General features: G+C 45.2%; 1 protein-coding gene across 4 annotated transcripts in view; it reads left to right on the top strand.

Annotated features, from left to right (window-relative positions):
• Positions 1-8,155: 8,155 nt before the first annotated feature.
• The window catches only part of znf438 (zinc finger protein 438), a 35,763-nt gene continuing 34,693 nt past the window's right edge, over positions 8,156-9,225 (top strand). For all 4 annotated transcript variants that reach the window (XM_042068849.1, XM_042068852.1, XM_042068850.1 and 1 more), the window contains exon 1: positions 8,156-8,276. The gene's annotated coding sequence lies outside the window, so the exon portion shown is untranslated. The remainder of the gene's footprint in view (positions 8,277-9,225) is intronic.

The raw sequence follows: 9,225 nt of genomic DNA, 5'->3' as shown, positions 1-9,225 counted from the left end.
ATTCCATGTGAGTACTGTATTGCTGTACTAATATTATCTGTATTCCCTGTGAGTATGCATTGCTGTACTATTATCTGTATTCCATGTGAGTATGTATTGCTACTATTATCTGTATTCCATGTGAGTATGTATTGCTGTTCTAATATTATCTGTATTCCATGTGAGTAGGATGTATTGCTGTACTGATATTATCCTTTATTGTTTCTTGATTGTTGTAAGTTGCTTTGGATAAAAGGGTGAGCTAAATGACTAAATGTTAATGTGTACACGGAATAACCCAGATCTTGCTCCTAAATAGACTTTGAATGTAGCTAGCCAATTGTATCATTGTGAAAGCATTTGTGCGATTAAAAATATATTTTCAGCTTCAGGTGTTTCCCCGTCTGACACACACACACACACACACACACACACACACACACACACATACTTGCAGCAGAGCAGACCAGTAAACCTAAAGTCTGCTTGTCAAGACAAGGGAAAAACACACACTCAGAGCAGAGCTGGCATCATGGCCGATCAATGATGAGGCGTTTCAAAACCACACACACACACACACACACCAATGCTGCGGCTGGAAAAAGAGAGGGTCATTAGTCAGTGGAAAGTCCGATCTTTCCCATTTTCCTTGGATGCTGCCGCTTAGCATGAAGTCATTTCTCTCCCGACGACGGAAAACAACGAGTAAAAATAAAATAGAGCCCCTGAGCTGGTGAGATGGCAGTGTGTGTTTGTGTGTGTGTGTGTGCACGCGTTGGTGTCACAGGGCTGCACTCTCTCACTGTGAGTGTGCCGACAAGACCACCCTGTCACATTAAAGCACAACCAGCCAAAAGCCATTCACAAGTCCTACCCACTCCAGACGCCCTGCCACACACACACACACACACACACTTAGAGCCATTTAAAGCCACTGCAGTACTGATGCCATGGTCAATAAAACAGGATTACTTTATTCACCCAATCCACTAAAGGTGTGCCTCTCTCATCTACCTAGATTTCTTTTCTTCCTCCTACTCTCTCCATCTCTCTCTGTGTCCTTTCTTTTCACCTGTTCCCTCTTCTCCATTTCTCTGTATCCATCCATCCGTATTTTTCTCTGTCTCTTTCTATCTATCAACACCCCATTTCTACCTCTCCCTGTTCACCTTTCTCTCTCCCTTTTCCCTTTTCAACCTGCCTTCCCTCTCTCTCCATCTATCCATCCATCTTTTTTTTCAGTCTCCCTCTGTCTCTTTTCATCCATCCTTTCCATTCTGTCTCTCCCAACTACCAATCCCTTCTCCCCATCTCTCTCACTCTCTCTCTCTCTCTCTCTTCATTGCTCTTTCTCCATTCCTCCCCCTTTTTTCTCTCCCACCCTCTCTCTCTCTCTCCCTCTCCCTGTGAGAGTGGGGGCTGAGAGAGAGAGAGAGAGAGAGAGAGAGAGAGAGAGAGAGAGAGAGCGAGCGAGCGAGGGAGAGGGTGAGGGTAGTGTGCCTACATTAAGGACTCCTGTGGCCTCTCTCAGATGAGTATTGATCCTGCTGCAGGCGGCGGCAGCGTTTAGGAGATTAATGCCGCCAGGGCCGCAGCTCCAGTTTCAGCCTCAGCCCAGGAGGCTCCGCTGAGGGAGGCAGGCAGGAGGGGCTGGCGGCTGCCCATGCGGCCAGGGCGGAGGGCCCTGCAGTGGGCCAGAGACGCCACACAGCCCCCCTCCACCTACAAATCCATCCATCCACCCACCCACCCTGCCATCTGGAGCCTAGGCTACCCCAACAGCTGTGGTGGGGGGGGGGGTTAGGGGGGCAAAGAGACAGAGAGAGAGAGATTGAAAGAAATAAGAGTGAAAAAGAGAGAAGGCAAGGGAGAGAGAGAGAGAGAGGAAGAGAGAGAGAGGGAGAAATTCAATGAAAAGAGAGGGGAAAACAGAAAGGCAAATGTACTGAGGGGGAGAGTGGAAAAGAGAGGGAGAGAGAGGGAGAGAGAGAGAGAGAGAGAGGGATAGAGAGAGAGAGAGAGGGAGAGGGAGAGGAAGACAGGTAGGAAATGGTGTGTGGGGACTGTAGAAGAAACGGTCTGAAAGAGAAAGACAGGTGGCAAAGACTGAAAGAAACCCTGTCAAACAGAAAGAGAAACACCCGACTATGTGTGAGAAGCAGCTGTGTTAAAGAGAGGAAGAGAGTGAGAGAGGGAGAGCGAGAGAGAGAGAGAGAGAGAGAGAGAGAGAGAGAAAGAGAGGTCTAAAATGTCTAATGTGCCCCTAGGGACTCAGACTCCTTCTTCAACCTAAGTGAGCCTGAGTGCATGACAGTGAGAGCACACACACACACACACACACACACACACACACACACACACAGATGCTGTCTCCTCTTTTGCTCTCTCCAACACACCCAGGTGCACACACTCACTCAGACAACAGGCACACATATAGACACTCTCTCATTCCTCTCCCCCTATCACACACACACACACACTCAGACAACAGGCACACATATAAACACTCCCTCATCCCTCTCCTCCTATCACAGTCAGTCTCACTTCCAATGAAACACATACACACTCCTACGCACACACTAACTCCTACACACACACACACACACTCCTACACACACACACACGCACCCACTCAAAATGAAACTGCCAAAATGAAACTGTGATTCTTCAGTAAAGATGGCAACAACAATAAGACTAATAAGTTTTGCAAACTGCTATGTGTTGTTGGTCCCTCACAATAAGCATGTATGTGTAATAGATACAGCGATGGCCAAAAGTATTGGCACCCATGCTAAAGTTGACTGAAAAGAGGAATATAAAATCATCTTTTGGAAATTGATCTTAATGCCTTAAGTGAAAAATGAGGAAATATCTAATCTTTAAGGACACCAATTTTCTTAGTGAATGAATAATGTATCATAAATAAATAAATGTTCTTCCTTAAAATACAGGGGTCATAAGTATTCCCACCCCTATGTTAAATTCCCATAGAGACAGGCAGATTTTTATTTTTAAAGGCCAGTTATTTCATGGATCCAGAATACTGTGCATCCTGATAAAGTTACCTTGGCCTTTGGAATTAAAATAGCCCCACATCATCACATACCCTTCACCATACCTAGAGATTGGCATGGGTGTTATTTCAGTTAGCCTATTAGCTGGTTTGATTTGCATTGAGCTCAATGATATATATATTATGGGGGCCCATACGGACTGCCTATGCATAGGGCCCAGGATCTTGTGCTACACCCCTGCTATGTGTACTGGTTACACAGCCACAGGTCTCTGTGTACAGCGCTCTACTGGTTACACAGCCACAGGTCTACAGTATGTGCACAGTGCTCTACCCGTTTAGATGAAGCAATACTTCCTCTCAGCAAACCGTTTCAGATTCTCATCAGACCAGCGCCAGACTCCCTTTTCCACCTGTCCAGTGGCATCAGATCGCTAACACCTGTGTCCAACCCCCCCCCCCCCCGCCACACACACACACACACAAGCACGAGCAGCCCTCTTTTTCTTCTCATGCTTCTCTCTCTGTCTCTCTTTCACTCCCTCTCTCGCTCTCACTTGGGCTTGCACCCGTGCATCCTCAGTCTGGGAACATTCCAGAATGAATACCATGACGATGGAACAATTCCAGCTCCCGCTTCTGCTATACCCCTCGGTAGGGTACAACAATACGGCACAGTCAGAGGGCCAGAGGAGCTGTCAATCTGGGTGCGAGCCCCTCCCATTTCCCTGGCCAGAATGACCTCACTTCCTGTGAAGCGGATTGTCCCTGGCAGGAAACGGCTTACGTGGTTGTGTGTGAAAGAGACCAGCCCAGTTTGTGCACATGAGCACACACACACACACACACACAGAACATGTAAACTTGTACACATGCGCACACACACACACACACACACACACACACACACACAGACACATGCACACATGACAAACAGCACTACCTTGGAGAGATAGAGATGCATGCTCACAAATAACTGTGTGGATGCACGCAAACAAACAAACACACACAAAAAGAGTTAAAAAGGGTGTGTGGTTGTGTGTTTGTGAGTGTGTGTGTTTGTGTGTCAAGTACAGTCATTCCAGCAGCACTCCCAGAAATCCCCTGGAATGACCATTTAAGTATGTGTGTAAGTGTGTGTGTGTGTGTGTGAGTTCAGGAGAGCCAGACTCGCTCTCACTGTTACTGGCCTGAGACTCACGTCTGGCAGCTTGGTGTGTGTCTGCAGGCACACACTGCCTCAGGAAAAATCAGGTCCAATCTGTATGAGATCTCAAAAAACTCACACACACAGAAACACACAGATAGACCCATTAAAACACACACACACACACACAAGCAAACAGAGAGACCCATTAACACACAAACAGACCCATTAACCCATACATGCACACACACACACACATACACACGTATGCACGTACACACACACACACATACACACACACACACACACACACACACACACACACACACACAGTATAAGTATACTCACACAAAGCTTACAAAGGAAACAGATCTCTAGGAAACACAGTGGCCTATCAACACACACACACATATCCATTTTCCATGCAGTCTGTTTGACAACAGTGATGATGTGTAGTGGGGATGTGTAGCATGCTCACTACCCTTACACTCTCATACAGAGAGTATGCAGCCTTCACACAAGAGGCTTATCTGCAGCAGCCCAAGGCTAAACCTTTCAGCTTCAAACACACACAAACACACACACCACACACACCAACCAGTTTAATACACTCAGAGTGTTTCATTCAATTTTACAACCCTGTGGATGGCACTGGGAGTGAGAGAGCGGAAAGCTTTCACCTCGGGCTCTGGATGAGAAGAACAGAGAGCCTTATTGCCAAAGAAACAAACGCGACCTACTCACATGCTCACATACACAGAGTACAGACAAACAAAATCAGTAACAGAATGACAGGAATGTACGTTGAATGTGCATGTGTGTATGCATTTGTTGTGTGGGGGTGCGTGTTTATGTGTGTGTGTATATGTGTCTGAGTGCAAGAGAGTAACAGACAGAGAGCAGGTGTGTTTGTGTGTGCGTGTGTGTGTTTGAATGTTGACTGGCAGAGAGAGGATCCCGTACTCCCTAGGCTATGATCAGGAACCCTGTAATCAAATTCTCATCCAATCAGATCGAGTCATTGCTCACCAGCACCTCACCCCAGTAAAACCAGCTGCAGCTCCAAGCAAGCAGCTGATCCCTCACCAGTCTCATCTCTCTCTCTCTCATCTCTCTCTCTCTCTCTCTCTCTCTCTCTCTCTCACACACACACACACACACACACACCAATAAAACCCACACATACAAACCTGAATATAAATAAACAAATAAGGAACATACAACAAATTTAAAAAACAAGACATACAGGCACAACAAATACAGTACACAAACAACAAGGCCCTTATGAACATAATTATTCACACACACCAGACACACACACATACATACCTGACACACACACACACACACACACACACACACGTTCAGACACAATTCACTAAGATGTGTTATCTGTTTGACTTTTTTTTTTTCATGTCGATCAGACGGCTGCTCTTCCTTTAAGCCTCCATTCCTTCCCCTGCAGAAACCAGATCAAGAGGAGAGAGCCTCTGCAGCTAAACCAGGTCACAGACGCAGACACTGAATTAATCACAAGAATATTCACATTTCTACACACACACACAACATGCACACACACAGAGCTCTTCTGTCTCACAAACACTTTCACTTTCTTTCATGCAAGCACGCTAACACATAGACACACAACAGAAATGTAACACACTCTTAGACATTGGTACACACACACACACAACCTCGGTGGTGAGGTGTGTGCCGTGTGCCGTGTTCTGTGCTGAGCTGTGTTCGTTTAATATTTCCAGGAGGCTGGCTCTGGCATCAGAGGGCTTTCCGTGTCATTAGGCTTTGCAAGCACGGCGGATCCGCTCCGCCTGGGATTAGCTAATTAAAGACATCCATCCCCCAAAACAGACTCACCCTGAGCGCAATTAAACAAGTCCATACCAACACACACACACACACACACATACATACACACACACTTGACACATAATCACATGCATTTGGGACAGTAGTGTTGTGATGTGTTTGTTTGATGCTAAATAGGTAGAGGGCATACATGGACACATGTACATAAACTCATGGACACACACACACACACACACACACACACACACACACACACACACACACACACACACACACACAACACACTTTTAAAAGTGCAGCATCTGTCACAGTCTCCACATCCTTTCTCCTCTATTCTTTTTGTTTTAAAACTCAGTCAGAATAATGATCTGTGTGTGAGAGATTACCTGTCTCTCCATGTGTGTGTGTGTGCTTGTGGTTGTTTGTGAGACAGTGAGTGCATGATTGTATTAATGATGAGGACCACACGACTAAACAAGTGAATCACCTTCAGACTGTCATTCACACTTAAATAAAAGCTGAAATTTTGAGTCCCTTACATATTCCGTGCACATCTCACTACATGTAACTATCTCATACACATCCATCCATCATCATGTTCATGGTCATAGCCATCGTCATCATCATCATCATCATCATCTCCTACTGCTTGTTCTTCTTCATCATTCTTATCATGATGAAGGAATGGAAACGGAATGGAAAAAGTGTGTATATGAAGCAAGTCCATCTGCTATTTCGAACCTCTGTTTGTATGTGTGCCAATCTGTCAGTTTATAAGTGTGTGTGAGTGTGAGTGTGTGTGTGTGTCTGTATGTCTTCTGTGCTGTAATGTGTCTTGAGCTCCGCTCAAACTGCCATGACTCGCTCCACTGCACATGGAAAAGGTAAACACTAGAAACGAGTGTAAGAGGGGGAGGGGACACACAGAGAAGAACGAGAAGAAACAGAGATAGATGGATAGAGATAGAGAAGAGGTAGATGGATAGACAATTACAGAGGATGAGAGAGAGAAAGAGAGGGAGGGAGAGAGAGAGAGACTGAAGAGCAGTTACAGAGGATGAGAGAGAAAGGGAGGGAGGGAGAGAGCAAGAGAGAGAGAGAGAAGGAAGGGAAGAGAGTGGGTGGAGAGGAGAGAGGGATATATAGGAAAAGAAGAGAGATGATGTTGGGAAGTTGAGGTAGAGAGAGAGAGGTTGAGGAGGGAGAGAGAGGGAGAGAGAGAGGTTGAGGGAGAGAGAGAGAGAGAGAGAGAGAGACTGAAGAGCAGTCACTGGAGTGGAAGCACTGGAGGCCACATGCAAAAGGCCACATGGCATTTAATATGAGATTCCAGGCATTTAGCCTTATTCTGCACAGCCTCATATTAGGAGACAAAATCATAATAATAATAATAATAATAATAATACATTTTATATGGCGCTTTTCAAGACACTCAAAGAAGCAAAATCTCAAGTGATGGTGGTGAGATGGTGATGGAAATGGGAATAACTGGGTAATAGGCTACACTGATCCGCTCTTGATAGGCTACTCCTCCTTTGGGAAGTTTGGTTGGGTTGGGTGGAGATAAACAACTCCAACCCAGTCTAAGACACAAATTAAACATTAGCCATAAAACCGAGGCTTTAACCCATCATTTAACTTCCCGCACAGTTTAAGCTTGCAACTTAAGCCTACTTCAATCGCTTCACACGCACACACACACACACACACACAGGCACGCTCGCACAAAACCTGCTCTTAAACTATTCAGAAAGAGACTTCTATGACCCACTGATTTCATTTTATATTGAGACTGATTTTTTACACACATAGCTGTACTAAACTGGACCATAACTAGGCTGTGCTCACCTGAAACTGCAACAATTCACTTAAAGGCGCTATTACCTCCCCCCTCGGCAACACCATTGGCAAGACGCGCTTTCTCGTTTGCTGATTGGTTACATTTGTGGAAATGAAGCTGTTTTGCCGGAGCCTTACCATTTAACCTTTGTGCAGGGGTGTCCGTCAATGTATGTAGAAATATACGATTGCTTTGCCATATATATTTTCTGAAATTCAATGTCAAAACAGTTTTTAAATGCTGGCTATGAAAGTACTGGCTGGTTTCAACGGCAATTCACGTTGTACGAAGGGCATATTAACAACGGTTTTCTATCTGTCTTCCCCGCATCCGCACTTAGAAGGTGTGTCCCAAAATGGCTGTGGAAAAACAGTTTTGAAGATTTGTCGTTCTGCATGAAATTTGAAGATGCTGCATGGTGTACATTTATGAAGAGGGCCGTTTACGGTGCCGAGGACCCCACCGGAAAGGTGAGCCGTCTGATGTGTTGTTCCTTTCGCGAAGGGCGTTCGCAGAAAGAACCCAGTGCAGTTCCAGGGTTAGCAGCACCAACAGCAGCTGGTTTTGGCCTTGAGGATGAGTTCGATTCATCGGGAAAATATTACGTTATAAGAAGGACGACAGTCAGCTAACAGCTGCCATTCAAGTTCCTGGAACCCTTGAAAGAACAGATCTTCCATGAATACTCGACTCTAGCGTTACCTTCTCACAGTTTACAAAGCAACATCGCCCAAAAGTCCTGTCGAGAATATTAGCTTGCTAACCCAATCGAATATTTAAGTGATCCGACTTCTAAGCATGTTTCTTCACAACTCATTTGCGAATCACAACATTGAAAGGCGTATGCAAGAAATAGTATAGTTAGCATATTGAGTGGTCATCATGCAGCCTTGTTAGCTAGACAGCTGTCAACAGTAGTCTTCTGGGTATGTTGTGTAGCCTACAATATGAAAGGTTTGCCCACTTGCCAACCGCTCTACAAAGCTATTTGACTTAATAGAGTCGTTTTTCCAACAGAAAAAAAACCATTTGGTCAGTGTAAGTTGGTGAACAGTTGAAACGGTCAGGAAACAGTGCTAGCGGTGCATCTGATGCACGCGACTACTCGTGACGTCACGGGGCAGCTGTACCCTTGGGTTCCAATAATATTGGTTTCTGAGCAGCGATGGACGTTTTTAAGGTTACTGTGTTTATGATCTACTGACAGTTTTGTTGCTGATTGTTATGTCATTCATTTTACGCACGCTTCGGCTACATTTTCACCAGAAGAGCAAAAAGTACACTCTTGCTACACTACACCTTCCATGTGTCTATTCTAGGCCTACTGTCATTTTTGGGTCAATAATGAAAATCATAGCTATTTGGTTAAATTATTGCTAGCACGTACAAAACTACATTATCCTTGTTTCAGTAAGTTTA

The sequence above is a fragment of the Alosa sapidissima genome, chromosome 17, assembly GCF_018492685.1.
Source record: "Alosa sapidissima isolate fAloSap1 chromosome 17, fAloSap1.pri, whole genome shotgun sequence".
Taxonomy (NCBI): Eukaryota; Metazoa; Chordata; class Actinopteri; order Clupeiformes; family Clupeidae; genus Alosa; species Alosa sapidissima.
Note: the sequence above shows the minus strand (reverse complement) of the source record. Positions and strands in the feature narration are given on the sequence as shown.